This window comes from Coptis chinensis, chromosome 9, assembly GCF_015680905.1.
Source record: "Coptis chinensis isolate HL-2020 chromosome 9, ASM1568090v1, whole genome shotgun sequence".
Classification (NCBI taxonomy): Eukaryota; Viridiplantae; Streptophyta; class Magnoliopsida; order Ranunculales; family Ranunculaceae; genus Coptis; species Coptis chinensis.
Window position 1 is genome coordinate 32,557,940 of NC_141464.1, and position 19,107 is coordinate 32,577,046.

At 35.5% G+C, this 19,107-nt stretch overlaps 1 pseudogene; it reads right to left on the minus strand.

Annotated features, from left to right (window-relative positions):
* Positions 1–3,438: 3,438 nt before the first annotated feature.
* On the minus strand, positions 3,439–3,919 carry LOC147475598 (uncharacterized; annotated as a pseudogene).
* Between the last annotated feature and the right edge of the window lie 15,188 nt (positions 3,920–19,107).

A 19,107-nucleotide genomic window follows, 5' to 3' on the forward strand; every position in this document is an offset into this window, starting at 1 on the left:
TTAGTTTATCATATCTATTTTCGTATGATTGAGAATGACTTGCTATTCAAGTAGTTTCAATATGATCTTTGCCTCATTGGGCATTTTTACAGAACTTTAATCAAACTTTTCTTATTAAACAATTATTAAACAACAAAAAGAAGTTGAAATGTTTTTATCAAGGGTGAGCCCTTTCTTTTTTATTGAGAATGGGGTTTTAACGTTACAAGAAATTTAGATGAGTGATTAAGAAAATATTTTTCAAAATAATTTAATAGAACGGCACCCGTTCGTAGAACGGGTTCGAAAACTAGTGTTTTATTTGTAAGTAGTTGCTTATTCACTAATACAGGAGTCAGCAATTGACACTCAATTATTACTTGTCCCAAGTCAATTATTTTAGTAGCCCTTGAAATTTCACTTTGTGGGTGGTACGCGATATATGACAATGTCCATTCTCAAACTACGCACATCTGCTTATTGTCTAATAAAATCATTGCTTGAATACACTGAAACTCTAAATAGTGATGCACACAAACATGTGAGAGGCCTGGTGGCAAGCTAAGCATCTTAATTATACTGACCATATTACAAAATATCCCGATATATCGTGATATTTGGGGATATCTATTCAGATTTCAGAGAAAGATATATAAATATCACGATATGTTTAGAGATATATACGACTGCAAATATCGGTGATATTTCAGCGATATTTGTGATATTTTACGATATTTTGATATATTTGGCGATATTTTGTGTATATAACAATTTTATTTAATATTTACCATTATATTTCAAATAAATATAAATAATATATCATGATATATCAAACAATATCCACGATATTTGTCGATATTTTGGATATATCTACGATATTTGCATATGAAACAATGTCAAATATTCCCAAAGAGGATGATATATCCACGATACATATCTAGAAATTAAATATCGATAAATACTCATATCCTGATATTTTGTACTATGATACTGACTATATTTCAAGCGGATTGTTCTGCCTTTTCATTGCTTAAAGCAACAACATTAATTTCAGCTTTAAGCTTCACGAATCAAGGGATTCAAAACATCTTTAGTACCCTAAATGCTAACTGTGAAAACATAACCAAGAATCGAGATATATGTAATTTAAAGGCATATAACCTAAAAAAAAAAGTATGTGGGTACATAAATTATAATAAAAACTTTTCTTAAATAAGCATTTGGCACTGGGAAGAACATTTATTTGGTACTTTAGATCATAGTACAAAATATCAGGATATGGGTGTTTATCGATACTCAATTTCTTGATATGTATTGTGGATATATCTAGAGATGTCCATCTTGCCCGAAACCCGCCCAAAACCCGAACAAAAAACCCGCACTGAACCCTATCCAAACCCGACGAAACCCAAACCCGAACCCAGACCGAAATACATAGGGTAGGGTTTGGTCACACTCTCTAAACCCGAACCGACCTAAGCCCGACCCAATAATTTAGCACAAAACCTGTTAAAAGGGCTAAAATACCCGAAACCGAACCCGGACCAAAACCGAACCCCAAATCCGATTTCAATTGCATACTACTAAATTCATATAAAAGAATGAGTTAGATAAATATTTGGATTATGATCTCATTCATGTTTACAATGATGAGTTATTTAATATATTGGATTATGGAAAAATTTATGTCGAGATTTTCAATTTTTTCAGTAATTGCACGTGATCATGTATCTATAGTTCCTTTCGAATCCATCTATTTTTAAAGCATATGAAAGAATTATGTCCGAGTATAGGTAAAAATTACTTCCAAGTTCATTAGAAGTTTTATTTTGTTTGAAGGATTGGTGGATAGCTGAAGAAGGAATAAAATGTAGATATATATTTTAAATGAGGTTTCTTATTGTCTTCTTTCTTCATTTATACCGAGTTTTATCCTACCCGAAATCCAAACCCGAGCCTGATGGGTACCCGAAATATAGGGTTAGGGTACAGTTTGGTCACACTTCTCAACAAAATACCCGACTCCAAACCCGTTGAAAACTGGTCTGGGTTTGGATAACCCGATACCCGTTCAAAACCTGAAAAGTCGGGTTCGGGCCGGGTCGGGTACCCATTTGGACATCCCTAGATATATCCCTCTTTGGAGATATTTTACATTGTTTAATATATAAATATCGTTGATATATCTAAAATATCGACAAATATCATAAATATTGTGAATATTTCTTGATATATCATTTATATTTCTTTGAAATATAATGGTAAATATTAAATAAAATTGTTATCTAAACCAAATATCACAATATATCCTAAAATATCATAAATATCATAAATATTGTCAAAATATAGTTGATATTTGCAGTTGTATATATCTCTAAACTTATCGCAATATTTATGTATTTTTTGTTAAAATCTCAATATTTATCGCGAATATTTTGTGATATATCCTGATATTTTGTACTTTGCTTCAGATACTGTGATATACCACCATATGTAATGGTTTGTAGATGGTGATCAAATTAATTTAATCTTCTAATTTGAGTGAGTCTATGAAGAAATTCCACAAAAATTTAACTTCATATTCATGATTTCATGACTTACACATAACCATGAATATAATATAATCTAGTAAAATAGTGGGCATGGGAAACCAATTCGTGATGATTGTATAATGTAAATCAAATTGATGATCTACTAATTTGTTGTCCTGAGCCAGGTTAGAGTGCTAGACTTTCTTAGCTACGCGCCTCCGGCCTCCCCCAAGGAAAAGGTGCAATGGACAGATAATTATATACTGACCAACGGCAATAGTTTGCGTCCTGTTTTGTAAACTTGTAGGCCAAAGGTAATATGGAAATCTTATTCAGTAATTCTTCTCTGTATAATTAGTAGACATCAAAGCTAATTTTATAATATCTCAAAAAAAAATAGTCTCAATATATGCAGGTGCTTAGAATTAGACTACAAAAGGATTGAGGTAGACTCGGATTCTCTCCTTCCTATACAAATCATCACCAAAATCGCAGCACCACTTTGGAGTTGCCTGGACATTGTAAGCCATATTGAATCCCTTAGAAATAATTTCACCTTTTGTCTATTCGGCCATGTTTACAGGGAATGTAATAGACCAGCAGATCGAGACTATTTAATTGGCTGGTCTAAATGTATCCTTTAGCACTTCTCTACCTTTTGTTGGATCAAGAGTTCAATGTAATGATAAAGGAGGATGCAAATGGCAAGATTTATGTAAGGTTGCTCTACGTAATACAAGGGTCTGCCTAACCCTAACTTAATTCTAAAAAAAACAATTAGAGAAATTAAGCTCTCCAAGGAAAGAGTATGTAGCACGTAACTATAATCTGGAATACCAGCACTAGTGACCCTTATGTATTGGCGTATTGCTTACTAATGATCGATGAATCCGGCCTGGACACCGAACGAATATATAAAGTGTTTAATTTAGGCATAGTCACACATTCCGTATATACAGTAGTCACCCCGCATGCACTTGTTGCCGCATATCCCACAATGTCGCTTATCGAAATGCAGATTCACACACTTCCCGTTGCAGCATGAATTGAATCAGTGTACTTGCACTTATTCTTACACGCTCCACAGTTCTTGTTATCAGTCTTGATGTCGATACACTTGTTATTACAACAAGTAGACCCTGGACTCCCTTCTAAATAGCAGACATCAGCATCCTTTTTGCAATGGTATTTGTGCCTTGGCTCCTTTTGAGCAAGAAAACGACTTACCCGCTTAGTCGAAACGAACTGCTTTTCACCAGGCAATGATATGTCCTTCGGAGAAACCTTCAAATCGTCGTGGGACTAACAAGTAGATCCTCTTCTCCTCTCTTAGCAGTAGTCATCAATATTGCAAGAGTGATGGCAATGCCTACATATATGGCCAAGAATGTCTTCATCATCAACTTCATGGTTGAGCTAGAAGAGTAGGAGACGTAAGAGATTATTGAATATCTTAGTACTAGTTGCTTAATTGAGAGAGAGAAGGTACTGCAAATGGAGCTGTAAATAAAGAGTTATATATATAGTCAAGTGGTAGGGGGGTTGACGCTTGAAAGGTGGTGAAAAGAAAGAAGTGTGAACTATAATTCACCCGATTTAGTCTAAGCAACTAGATTTTGGACCCAGGCATACGCCCGGGATCTATTAAATATTTTGTCTGCTGAAAAGGTTTTTACAAAATGTTTTACACAAATTTTCGAATCAGAATATATTTTTATTGAAAAGAAACCGAAAGAAATTAATGAGCAGCGATTATGGTGCATAACTACTTGGAAACTAAGGGATCAAATTGAGATAGCCTATTCAGTTTGTGGTTTATGATATTAATCCATAATTTTTAAATATAATTATCTTAAACTCGATCTAGCTTGTATAATAGTTTTCTTAGATCTATGGTGATTTAGCGGCAAATTTTCGAATCAAAATATATTTTTATTGAAAATAAACCGAAATACATTAATGAGCAGCGATAATGGTGCATAAGTACTTGGAAACTAAGGAATCAAATTAAGATAACCACTTCACTTTGTGGTTTAGGATATTAATTCGTAATTTTCAAATAGAATTATCTTAAACTCGATCTAGCTTGTATAATAGTTTTATTAGATTTATGGTGATTTAGCGGCAAATTTTTGAATCACAATATATTTTTATTAAAAATAAACCGAAATACGTTAATGAGCAGTTATTATGGTGCATAAGTATTTGGAAACTAAGAGATCAAATTGAGATAGCATCTTCACTTTGTGGTTTAGGATATTAATTTGTAATTTTTAAATGGAATTATCTTAAACTCGATCTAGTTTGTATAATAGTTTTATTAGATTTATGGTGATTTAGCAGTAAATCATCACCGCTCAGCTTACGTACTAATGTGTACAAATCACTAAAATAGATTGATTGTTTCCATATCCTCAAAGAATACACTACTCCCACTTGAAAAGATTTGTCACATGAACGTGTCCTACGAAACGGATGCCGTTATATTAAATTATTCTAAAAAATATTAGTAACTATGCATAGCTATGAGATATGAAAATTATATTAATTACTCATTTAAATTTCTTGCACCACTATGCATAGTTCTATAAAAAAGGAAGCATCAAACCTTGATAAAACTCATTGACTTCTTTTTATTGTTAGGTTTAACAATAGAAGTTTGATTGAAGTTTTGTGAGAATGTCTAATGTATAAGATAATATTGAAGCTACTTGAATAGCAAGACATTCCCAATCACAATAAAAGAATTATGATAAACACTACTTAAAATGTAAAACTATATTTGTCGAGATATTTATTCCTCCTACATATAATACAAATATGTTTTAGGGTTATTAGTTCAATGCATTTGCATCAAGTTTCTGATTTTCCATTAATTATTCTTTGAGGTTAGTTTAATGTAGTACGTTGCATCTAGTTTCCAAATTCTCATTAATTATTCTTTGAGGTTAGTTCAATGCAGTTGCACCAAGTTTCCGATTTTCCGTTAATTATTATTTGAGGTTAGTTCAGTGCAATTGCATCCACTTTATGATTTCTCGTTAGTTATTCATGAAGGTTAATTCAGTATAGTTGTATCCAGTTTTCGATGTTTCGTTAATTAGTATTTGAGATTAGTTCATTGCATTTGCATCCAGGTTCCAATCTCCCATTAATTACTCTTTGAGGTTAGTTCAATGCATCTGCATCCAGTTTCTGATTTCCCGTTAATTGTTTTTCTAGGTTAGTTCGATAGTTTACAATTTCTATACAGTTTGCATACATGTAAGACTCTATTTTTATAAATTCACTTTCGTTTTGGGTTCCTAATTACTCATGTGAGAAGGCTAAAAAAACTGACATTTATGCTTTGAGGTCAGCACGATGCAGTTACATCCGACTCCTGATTTCCAGTTAACTATTTTTTAGGCTATTTCAATACATTTGTATCCAATTTCTGATTTCCCATTAATTAATCTCTGATTTTAGTTTAATACAATTGCATCCAGTTTTTAGTTTTCCGTTAATTATTCTTTGAGGTTAGTTCAATACAGTTGCATCCAATTTTCGATTTTATGTTAATTGTTATTTGAGGTTAGTTCAATGCATTTGCATCAAGTTTCCGATTTCCCGTTAATTATTTTTTAAGGTTAGTTCAATGTAGTTACATCAAATTTATAATTTTCCATTAATTATTCATTTAGATTAGTTCAGTGTAATTTCATCCATTTTTCAATGTTTCATTAATTAGTCTTTGAGATTAGTTCATTACATTTGGATTCAGTTTTCGATTTTCCGTTAATAACTGTTTAAGGTTAGTTCAATGCATCTGCATTTAGTTTCTGATTATTTATGCTTTGAGGTTAGTTCGATGCAATTATATCCGGTTTCTGATTTCCCGTTAATTATTCTTTGAGATTATTTCAATGTATTTGCATTTAGTTTTTTATTTCCCACCAATTATTCTATGAGGTTAGTTCAATGCAGTTGCATTCGGTTTTTTGATTTTCTGTTAATTATTTTTTGAGTTTAATTCAATGCATTTGAATTGCATCAAGTTTCCGGTTTCCCATTAATTATTATATGAGGTTTGTTTGATGTATTTGCATACCGTTTCCAATTTCATTAATTATTTTTTGAGGGATTTGCATCCAATTTCTAATTTCCGTTAGCTATTATTTGACGCGCCGGTTTAATGCAATTGCACCCGGTTTCGATTTCTAGTTAATTACTTTTTGAGTTTAGTTTATTGCATTTGCATAAAGTTTCGATTTCCGTTAATCACTCTTTGAGCTCTATTATGTATTTGAATCCGGTTTCAATAGTGTCTTTGCAAACATGACATAAAAAGTAAATTATGCTTGATTTACTATGTGGGATCATCGAAGATTATCCAGTTCGATTTCCCATTAATTATTATTTAAATTATGCATGACTCATTAATTAATTGTTTTTTTACGTTAGTTTCATTCAGTTATATATTTTTTTAAATATTTGTCATTATTGTTTTGTTGTTATTTTTTTTTTTAATTTTTTATTATATATTTTGTGATGTTATTTTTTTGTATAATTGTTTTTAAGTATGTTTTGAGGCCGTGTTAAGGATATATTCGAAATAAGTCGGTGTTTTATTAAAATTGTATGATTTGTAATAGGGAATTAGTTTCTACAAATCACATATTTTTAACAATTTTTTTTATATGATCAAATATATAAGAATTGGAACACTAAAAATGTTTGATTCGTAACCTTTTATAAATCACCTATTTTTTAACAATTTTGTTTATCCAACTCTCCAAATATAAGAATTAGAAATACACTAAAACTCTCCAAAGAGGTTCTATATACGTGAGATTGTGGGCTATTAGAAAAGATTATCTTTCATATTAGAGTTTCACATAAGAGAAAAAAAAAAAAAAAAAAAAAAAACTAACTCTCATATTAGAGTGCCACATAGGAGAGAGAAAATCTTCTATTAGAGGTCTCTGCTTTAGTATATAGATAGTAGATTGGGTTACTATTAATGCAAGTAAAGTTATGGTTGTTTGGGAACTAGCTAAGAAAACAAAATTGCATACAAGTAAACTGACATGACACATAAGAGCAAATATGCACTTAACTTGATTATTTGTGTACAAATTAAACTACGTATTAATTTAGAATAATTAATTTAAACTACGTACAAAAGTGCAAGTTAACTAACATTGAATAATTTAGAATACGCATATATTAATCTTATATTAAGAAAAGTGAAAATACGATATATATATATATGGGAACATCGTACAACCTCCATGCGTCGATTGACTGACATTGTGTTGGTATCTCCAAGAGTATTTCAAAATGCTTGTGTGTGTGTGCAAAGTGGAGGAGATGAACTATGTGTGTTCTCTCCATTTTAGTACATTATGTTTAATCCCACATTGGTGAACCACCACTAGCAAGTGAGAGGTATATGAGGAATTCCTCTACCATAAGGGTGTGCCCTTAGGGTACAAAGGTTTTTGTGTTAGAAGGGAGGACTCACCCAAAGCCACACCCGCACTTGGCGCATGGGCTTGGGCTTGGGCTTGGGCTTATTGTCTAGTGGGGTAGTGGCTTACCAATTGCCTAAACTTGTTTTGCTTTTGCAGCAAGTTTCGATGGATGTCCTACTTCAAGTTGGTTTTTGCCGACCACTTTACCTTTATAAATACAGGGGATGTGCGTCCATAACAGACACAGTTGATTAGAAACACATCTCAGGAAAAAAAGAAACCATTACATGCCCTATTCTTCTTTCTGTCAGCCACCAGAGAGAGTTATATTGATGTTCTAGAGGGTAGTCTGTTTTAGTGCAAAGTCAGGCTGCTGTTAACCATTGAATCCTGTTAGGAAGACGCCCATCGCTTGCTTGCCTCACGCACCATTGGAAAGGCTTAAATCTTTCCTTAAGGATAGCCTAATCCGCGCCTTGGTTATTACCTGTTATTCTGTCCTTGTCTTCTATTGTTTTCTTTTATCTGCATACAACAATCTTAAGGAAAGATCAAGATGTCTACACCTATTAACACCACGCCGATCAAAGAAACCAATTCTGGAGTCATGGAAGTTACTTCGACTATGAGAGATGATGCACCTCTACTGAATGCTCGCAACTTACCCAATGTATCAAAGATTGAATCCTTCAACGGTTCACACTTCAAGGGATGGAGAGAAAGGGTATTCACAGCCCTAGATGTACTCAACTATGCAAAGTATCTCACTGATACAGCACCCGTGGAGGGTTCTAATGATTTTGAAAGAAATCAAGCTGCTTAGGTCAATGGGAATAAGGTATGTCGACATGCTATTTTGAGTACCTTGTTCAATGAAATTTTTGATATTTATTGTTCAAATAAGAATGCACATGATATATAGGAGAGTTTGAACAAGAAATACATAATAGAGGATGTTGGTACTCAGAAATATGCTATTGGGACTTTTCTAAAGTTCCATATGAGAGAGGATAGAGATATAACGTCTCAAATCCACGATTATTATGTGCTGATTAATGATTTGAAAACTGAGGGTATTAATTTACCTGAAACCTTTGTTGCTGGATGTTTGATTGAGAAACTCCCCGAGTCTTGGAAACACTATAAAAATAGTATGAAGCATAAAGCAAGCTAAAATGAATGACCCTTGAGGATGTGATCATTCACATTCACATAGAGGAAAAGAACAAGACTCGGGATGAGGTGTTGTCTAAGGAATTCCATTCTAAAGCCAATATCATTGAAGGTAATCCCAGCAAAACTAACAAACCTCTAAAAAGCAGAAGTACAACAAAAATAAGAATTTCAAGGTCAAAGACACTTCTTTTAAAAGGAGTGGTACTGGCAATGGAAATTGTTATGTTTGTGGTAAACCTGGACATAGGGCTTTTCAGTGCAGGCACAAGAAAGACACTGATGATCCTCCCAATGCTAATATAGTTGAGAGAGATGATATTATTGTTGCATTGGTGTCACAAGTGTTCATGGCCACTGGGAAGAAAAACTGGGTACTAGATTCTGGTGCCACCCGCCACGTCTGTGGTGATGTTGAAGCCTTCTCAGACTACGTATTAGTGAAAGATGAAAAGGTCTATATGGGTGATTCTAGGTCTGTTCCTGTTGAGGGAACAGGCAAGATTCTTCTGAAGTTAACTTCAGGGAAAACCCTTTCACTTAGTAATGTTCTTCATGTTCCTGAGATTCGTTAGAATCTGATTTCTGTGTCCTTACTAGGAAAAGCTGGCATCAAGGTGACTTTTGAGAGTGACAAGTTCGTTTGGACAAAGAATGAGGTTTTTGTTGGTAAAGGTTATTGTAATAATAGTGGTCTTTTCATGTTGAATGTACTTGACAACATTATTATTAATAAGAATGAATCTGCTTTTGCTTACTTGCTTGACTCTTTTAATATATGGCATGGTAGACTAGGACATGTGAATGTTCAGTATATGAAAAGAATGAAAGCATGTGGTTTATTGTCTGATATTTCTGATTTTTCTAATGATAAATGTGAGATATGTGCTGAGACTAAAGCCACAAAGAAACCCTGCAGAACTGTTTCTAGAGATAAAACTGGATTACTAACTCTTATTCATATGGATTTGGGTGAATTCAGAAGTACCATGTCTAGAGGGGGGAAGTTTTATTATATTACATTCATAGATGACTTCTCTAGGTACACCATGGTATATTTACTTAGAAACAAGCATGAGGCAGGTGAGATGTTTCTCAAGTACAAAGCTGAAGTAGAAAACCAGCTTAACTGTAAGATTAAAAGACTTAGGTCTGATAGGGGTGGAGAATATGAGTCTAACACTTTCCAGGATTTTTGTGACAAGAATGGGAATGGCATTATTCATGAGACTACTCCACCATACTCTCCTGAGTCTAATGAAGTAGCCGAACGGAAAAACATAACACTAAAAGAGATGATGAATGCTATGCTTGTAAGTTCTGGAGCTTCCCTGAACTTGTGGGGGGAAGCAATCCTATCTGCTTGCCATATACAGAATAGGATACCCAACAAGAAAACAAGGAATAAGACACCATATGAGTTATGGAAAGGTCATGTACTTAACCTGACATACTTCAAAATGTGGGGGTGTCTTGCAAAGGTTCTTGTGAACGAACCTAAAAAGAGAAAATTGGGACCTAGAACTGTTGATTGTATGTTCATTGGTTATGCTTATAATAGTGCTGCATATAGATTTTTAATAGTAAAATCTGATAATAACCTTGTCGATGCTAACACTATTATAGAGAGTAAAAATGCTGATTTCTTTGAGAATTTGTTTCCTTTGAAAATTGGCATTGAGAGGTTGGTTGCTCCTAGTGAACAACAATCATCGAGATCTGAAATTTCGAACAAGAAATTTGGAAGAGTAAAAGAGACAAAAAATCCACCAATTTTGGTGATGACTTTTACACGTTTCTTCTTGATGATGATCCTGTGACGTATAATGAGGCAATCAGTTCTCGAGATGCACCTTTCTAGAAGGATGATATACACTCAGAACTAGATTCGATTATATCTAATCACACATGGGAGATAGTTGATCTACCTCCTGGGGCAAAACCTATACATTACAAGTGAATCTTCAAAAAGAAATTGAAACTAGATGGTTCCATTGAGAAATACAAGGCTAGATTAGTAGTCAAGGGATTCTCCCAGAAAAAAGGCATTGACTATTTTGATACTTATGCTCCTGTAACTAGGATTTCGTCTATAAGAGTTCTAATGGCTCTAGCTGCTATTCATAATTTATTTATTCATCAAATGGATGTAAAAACTGCATTTTTGAATGGTGATCTTGATGAAGAATATATATGATGCAGCCTGAGGGTACGATAGTACCAGGGAATGAGCAAAAGGTATGCAAGTTAGTTAAGTCTTTATATGGGTTGAAACAAGCGCCAAAACAATGGCATGAAAAGTTTGACAGTGTCATGATGTCTAATGGATATCACATAAATGATGCTGATAAATGTATTTACTTTAAATCTTTTGATGTGAATACATATGTGATTATCTGTCTATATGTGGATGACATGTTAATCATGAGTCCTAGGCTTGATGTTGTGAGAAACACCAAGATGTTTTTATCCTCCCAATTTGAAATGAATGATTTGGGAGAAGCTTATGTGATTCTTGGAATCAAAATCATCAGAAACTGTGATGGCTATACGCTTTCACAAGAGCATTATGTTAAGAAGTTTTTGAAGAAGTTTAACTTTTACGATAGTAAGCCTGTGTCAACACCTTATGAGGCAAATAGTGAACTTCAGAAAAATGCTCAACATGGTGTCCTTCAGTCTAGATATGTCCAAATTATTGGTAGTCTCATGTACTTGATGAATTGTACTAGACCTGACATTGCTTATGCAGTTAGCAGGTTAAGCAAATACTCTCATTGTCCTAGCCAGGAACATTGGAGTGCGTTAGAGAGACTAGCCAAGTACTTGAGAGGAACAATGAATTACGGCATACGGTTTAGACAAACTCCACCTGTGATAGAGGGTTATTATGATGCAAACTGGATATCTGATTCTCATGATATCAAGTCCACTAGTGGTTATATTTTCACCCTAGGTGGAGGTGCAGTCGCTTGGAAATCTTCTAAGCAGACCTTGATAGCTCGTTCAACCATGGAGTCCGAGCTTATTGCTTTAGATAAAGCAAAGTCTTTGAGGCCGAAAGTGGCTTAGAAACTCTTGGCAGATCTTCCTATTGGTACAAAACCGCCTCCACCGTACCTATGCATTGTATTTGTCGCCGCAATAGCAAAGGCAAAGAGCAAATTGTATAATGGGAAAAGAGGCATATTCGATGCGAGACTACAGTCTATAAAGCATTTCTTTGGAACTGGAGTTGTGGCTCTAGATTATGTGAGGTCAGAGTTAAATTTGGCCGATCCTCTGACAAAGCCGCTTAACAGGAGACAAGTGGTTGAAACGTCAAGGGGGATGGACTTTTGCCTTAGATAGAGGGGCAACACTGACGACAACCCCACCTATATGATTGCAGATCCCATGAAGTAGGTTCAAAGGGAAAAACAAGTCACCTCGTCGCTCTGGTATGCTATTGTCTTTCTTTGAGACGTCCCACCCTATGACTAGATAGCATTATTATATACTTTGTATAACTTGAATTGCAATGAGAAAGGATGAGTTATTTTACTCTTAATGGAATCCATAATCCATTATTTTTATGAGATAGTGTATTCTAACTGCTCTGTACACTTGATGGATATCCACCTACATGAATGTAGAACTAGGTTGGTTCTTATGAGTATTCAAGCAAGTACTCTAGAGCATTCATGGAACACAGGCAGTGCAAGGGCCAAAAAGTGCAACACTGCAGAACAGACATATAATGAAAGAACAATGTGGGTGCATGTGCTCTATTTTACTACAAGGGAATGTTGGTTCAAAGATTTTTTAATCCACCACTTTCACGTATTATAAAACATGTTACCCTATGACTGGTTCAAGCCCGAAAAGCACCAGTATCTTATGCATTGGTTTTTCAATTCTCTCTGGCATTTCGTTAACCATTTTCTTTTGTAATATCCTATTCCAAAATAGTGGGGGACTATTAGTATTTTGAAATAGTGGGGGATTGTTGAAATCTCTAGGAGTATTTCTAAATACTAGTTTCGGTGTCTAGTCAGTTTCACCAATAGAGTTTGAGGATGAGGATGATGAGTCTTTATCTCTTTAGAGTTTGAGGATGAGGATGATGAGTCTTTATCTCTTTAGAGTTTGAGGATGAGTATTTATCTCTTTAGAGTTTAAGGATGAGTCTTTATCTCTTAGAGTTTGAAACCGACTTAGAGTGGAAGTGTGAGTGTGAGTCCTTATCCTATCTGGAACCGACCACCTTACCTCTATAAATACATCCATAACAGACACAGTTGATTAGAAACACATCTCAGGAAAAAAAGAAACCATTACATGCCCTATTCTTCTTCTCTTCTTCCTGTCAGCCGCCAGAGAGAGTTATATTGTTGTTCTAGAAGGTAGTCTATTCTAATGCAAAATCAGGCTGCTATTAACCATTGAATCCTGTGAGAAAGACGCCACTGTTGCCTTTCTGCACCATTGGAAGAGGCGAAATCTTTCCTTAAGGACAGCCTAATCCGCGCCTTAGTTATTACCTATTTTTCTGTCCTTGTCTTCTATTGTTTTCTTTTATCTGCATACAACATATTGAACAGTACACAAACATGTTTAGCTTTCTTAAGCTTGAGTTACGAGTTTTTTTTTTTTTTTTTTTTTTTTTTTTTAAACAACTAAGGGTTAAGGGAACATGTCACACCCCGAATTTCGACAGAATTCGGAAAAATAATATTTATTTCCGACTCTTCGATTTTCGAGGTGTGATGCACTCTCAATTCCCAAAAACTCATAATCAGTTTAAATACGCGGATAATTAAAAACCAATAAAAATTTTCAAATAAACAAAAGTCCTCTTTATTACAAAAATTCACAAATATGATTAAATTACAAATCTCCTTTCAACCCTCTTTAATTATAATTACAACTGAAAATACAAAACAACATTTGTCTTAACTAAAATCTATTACACCTTATGGGAAAACAAAACATATCCTGAATGCGACGTTAATGCAAACCACAAACAGCAACCAACCTTCTTCAACACTAATCCTATCAAGACTTATCAACTATGTTCATTTAATGAACAACCTGATAAGCAAACATGCAAATCGGGTCAGTATTATAAACAATGCTGGTGTGAGTAGCCTAAAATACAACATATACTTATGCATATATATACCCAATAAATAAGGCAGTTAGTTCCTCCACCGAGGGGCCTTAACATCCAAAGAATAATACAACATCCTTAAGTACAATACTTAAGATAGATAGTTCCTCCACCGAGGTGCCTTAGCTTCCTAACAATAATACAAAGGCATTTAGTTCCTCCACCGAAGCGCCTTAGGTTCTAACTAAACTAATAACCAGCCAAGCATATTCTATACTTACCGCATTTAATGCTCAATTACAGAGTGGGTCGTCTCTGCACAAGTAATTAGTTTGACCCACCCTTCTGCAAAACCATATACAATCATATATTTAAAGATATATCATTAACCAACATATTACCATAATTATATTATTTAAGGCTTTCTTTGCGTATCCCTAAAATCATGTCGTATCTATGTCTTACCTAGTTTCCCTGGCTACCACAATCGCTACCCAATGCCGAACATGTACATCCACATGTCTCCCCTAACATAATGAACCACTCCGTGCGTAGCTACCCCCGGGATGCGCGACACCGTAACCCTCACACGAAAAGCCATTATGTAAAAATCGCCACTATTCGCATAAAATATCGCTGGCCTCGCTCTAATTTTTTGCTTAACGGAATACTGATAAGAGCCCAAAACTGTAGTTTTAACCCCTTAATAATCATACTTTTAGACCAATTATGTGAATAATAAGTAAGAGTTAATACTGATTACGTGTTTTTATGCATTTCAGGCTTCAAAGTTCATTATGTGCAGAAATGTGCCACTTTAGCGAGATAAAGGAGCAATGGTTGGTTGCTAAGGAGTTCTATGATTAAAGTCCAAGATTCAAGAAGACAAAGCCTTTCTAAACCCCGGTCAAAGCTGAAAAGTCAAAGTCAACGCGGGCAGAAACAACACACAAAGTCAGCAGAACTTCCGAAGACCATATCTTTGGACTCAGACCTCGGAATTGGGCCTACCTTATGTCAAAACGACCGGATCGGAAAGAGCTTTCCAATGGTCCAAGCTTTGACCCAATCAGAGGAGCAGAAGTGGACGAAACATCTATCAAAGCCAACTGCAGCTGAAGAGCCCATTTTTTACTAAAGAAATTGGGTTTTGGGCCTGATTCTCTGGCCCAAAACATGGCTCCAAGCCCATGCACAATTTTTGGATCTGAAAGTATAAAAACAAAAGCTTAGCTCTTTGTTAATGGTAGATAGTTAGACCTATATTAGAATTAGATTAGTTAGCCTCCATTAATGAGTTTTAGAACTTAGTTTTAGAATTTCATTTCTTGTTTTAGATTAATTTCTTGAATCATTGAATATCATTCATTAGATAAATAAAATAGTTATTATTCTTGTCATTTCGATTTTTGTTATTTCAATCTATTAGATCTAGTTTTAATTATTGTTGGTTACCATTTCTTAGTTGTTAATTAGATTTTAATTATTGTTTAATTTAGATTAGTAAATTTGAATCTTGATATTATGTTTAGTTTAGATTCATATGGAAATGATTCATGAATGATTCTCGGCTAAACCTCCATTAGAGGGGTTGAGAAGCCTTGATGAAAGCTTGATTCGATTATCGTAGAGTCGCCGTAATTTCTATTCCACTCTAGAAACGATTAATTAGCCATGAGAATGGGTTTAATCGTTCACATGCTAGTTATGAATTGGTAGAAATGTCATGTGTAATTAGGGATTAGGAAGAACCAATTGTTCTCGCGTAGCGATTCAATTCGATTACGAAGATTAAATCGTTAGTGAGTTAAGTTGGGTTAAGGTAGAATCAATCCCCCCCTAATTCCTTATTATAGAATCAACGTAGTATTTTCGTAGTTGAATCAATTATAGTTTGTATCTTGTGGGTAGTTGCATCATAGTATAATTCCCCCTCGTAAAACTCTCATTAGACTTAAGAACGGTTAGTTAACTAGAAAACATCACATGCTAAAGAACTAGGAGTGGAACGAACTTGTTACTCCACTCTATTTCGATAGATTTGAGAGTAGAAAACTTGATAGCTTCCCGTAAAATTAGTTTAGTTTACTTACGTTTTGAGTTAATCGTTCATTTCGTAGGTAAACTACATCTTTTTATGGGTTATCAAATGGCGCCGCTGCCATCTTAGTTTCACTTTAGCATTGTTTTCATAGTATAATTAGTCATTTTTAAGTCCCATTAAACCCACCCACCCTTGTTTGATTCATACTGTGGTTGTCCGTTTCAGTGTTGAAAAGTTCCGCGAAAAATTACACTGAGACCACCCGCGCCCAAACGTAGCGCACCTGCACCCAAACGCCTGGAGCCTTGAGCGCGACCCGCCCCCATATTGAGCGCGACCCGCCCTAAAACACTGTAACTTGAAGTTACACGGAGCGCGACCGCGCCCTAAGCGAGCGCACCCGCGCCCTAAGCTGAAATTTGCCGGATTTCCACAGGTTTGTTTCGAACTTCGATTTTTCAAGTTTTTCAGTGTTTTAACTTGTTATATACACTGAACACGCGTAAACAAGATGCTATTCATAAGCGAAGCAAGGACGCAATTAGGTATTCCTTTCTTCCACACCTCGCATCTCCAGTTAGAGGTTTCTACTAGTATATCAGAATTGTTTGGAGTGTTGCATGTTTAGTTAAGTTCGACTTAGTCTTGCATGAGATTAAGGTCTGGTCGAAGAAAAACAACTAACGTAATTACACGGCAACGTCAACAAACAAGTCTATCTAGTTTCCCACCCACTACACCTCTAGCTACTATTTCACACACACCACCTAATATTATGGTGAAGAAAGAGAGACTCCTCTCTCTCGACTTTTATAAAGCCTCGGCGATAGCCCTAAATCTTGCATCGTTTCTAGCAGACCCATTGGGGATTTCTGCATCCCCCAAATATATTTAATTTGTTACCCGCTTTTCATGGTTTAGACCATGAAAAACCTTATCGGCACATCGTAGGATTGAACAAGTCCTTATAACATTCCACCATCCTACGGTTGGTGCGGAACAAATTAAATTGAGGGTATTCCCTTTCACCTTAGCCGATAAGGCGGCGTCTTGGTTAACCGTCCAAAGCGCTTAATTTCAATGGACTCGTGGGCCAAACTTGTTCAATTTGTTTATGGAACATTTTACCCACCCCTAAAGACGGATGAAATGCTTTCCAAGATTCACTTCTTTTCATTTAATCCTCATGAATCATTTTCGAGGAGGCTTGTAATCGTTTCACCGATCTCCTTATAGAGTGTCCACACCATCACCTAGCAAAAGACACGTTAGTTCGTGCCTTTTTCAAAAGACTTCTACACCACCATAAAGAAGTCCTAGACATAATGAATGGGGGTAGTTTCCTAAGTAAAGGAGCACCAGAGGCATATAAATTTTGGAAGATCGGACTAAAGCGTAATAATAATTGGGGGTAGTGGACGATTACTCCCCGCTCCGCTAGTTCTTCTTCAACGATTAAGGCTACCAAGTATGTTTGAGGTTAAATCAGATCCCGAGCTTAAAACTCTAATTGAATCCCTCACAAAAAGGTAGAGGCCATTTTCAGACAACAAAAGCCTATCCCGTCATGAATGTAAATTCAAATCCATGTAGTTTACATTTGGAGTCCTAAGCATCCCGACTCCCATCGCCCTACGACCTATGAACATTCTTGTTCCATTAATAGTGAACTTAACGCCCTTGGAGACAAAATCCCAACTTCGGTTTGAGAAATAACCAACAAGTCACACCTACATGGTGGTACAATAGTCAATATGTTAGGCCAACGCACGGTTATAACCAAGCTCCACCACAACAAGGACAAGAGAGGGGTAATTATAATAATTATAACAACAAAGCAACCTCGACAAGGTCAAGCACAAGGTCAATGTAGTTATAATAATTATAATGCTAATAGAGGTATTGTTAGGTAAATAATAACTATCACAATCAGCCCATAAATAATCAACGCGAGATAGTTCGGTCCACACCACCCGCGGACTACTACACCCACACAACCGGATCGCCTCTTGACACCTTCATACAAGTGAGCCAACAACTTTTCCAAACCATGGCTCAATCTAACCAACACATTCTACAATCCGTTAATAATTTAAACCAACAGGTTAGCCCAAGAGAAAGCCCAACCAAAAGGCATGTTTCCGTGCCAAGCGATACCCAACCCTAGAACAAACAAACACAACCTTTGAGGTAAACGGTAATACTAGTAACGGAAACTACAACCGTAGGTGAGCTAAATGCCATCACCACTCTCCATTCGGAAGAGTGGTTGATAACAAAGTAACTATGCCTATAGTTACCCCATCAAGACTCTCCTACACCGGATATCGAACTAGATACGAAATAGAAACCGAAGAACCTACCACCGTAGAGGTACCCGGTTAAACCACAACCTAAGAAACGTAAAGCCAAGGTTACACATCAAGTCGAGCCATACGCTAAATATAGAGTTTAAACCACCGTTCCCTCATAAATTAGCCATGCTAACGGGGATACTAACTTTGAGGAGATTAGAACATTTTCAAAAATCTAACGATAAACCTTCCTTTTCTCGAAGCTATAAAAAGCTACCTAACCACGCTTAAGTTTCTTAAGGAGTTGTGCACTACTAGGCGTAAGACCAACATACCTAAAGACGCCTTTCTAACCTGAGCAGTTCCCAACTTTATCCGAAAATAATGGAATTGTTAAGTACAAGAACCCCGGTCGCCCCACTTGCACAATGCACCTTAGGAGATTCTCACACAACGACCGCGACTACTAGACACGGGGGCTAGTGTTAACTTACTCCCCGTTTTATTTGTATAAACAAATAGGTCTAGAGGAGATGCA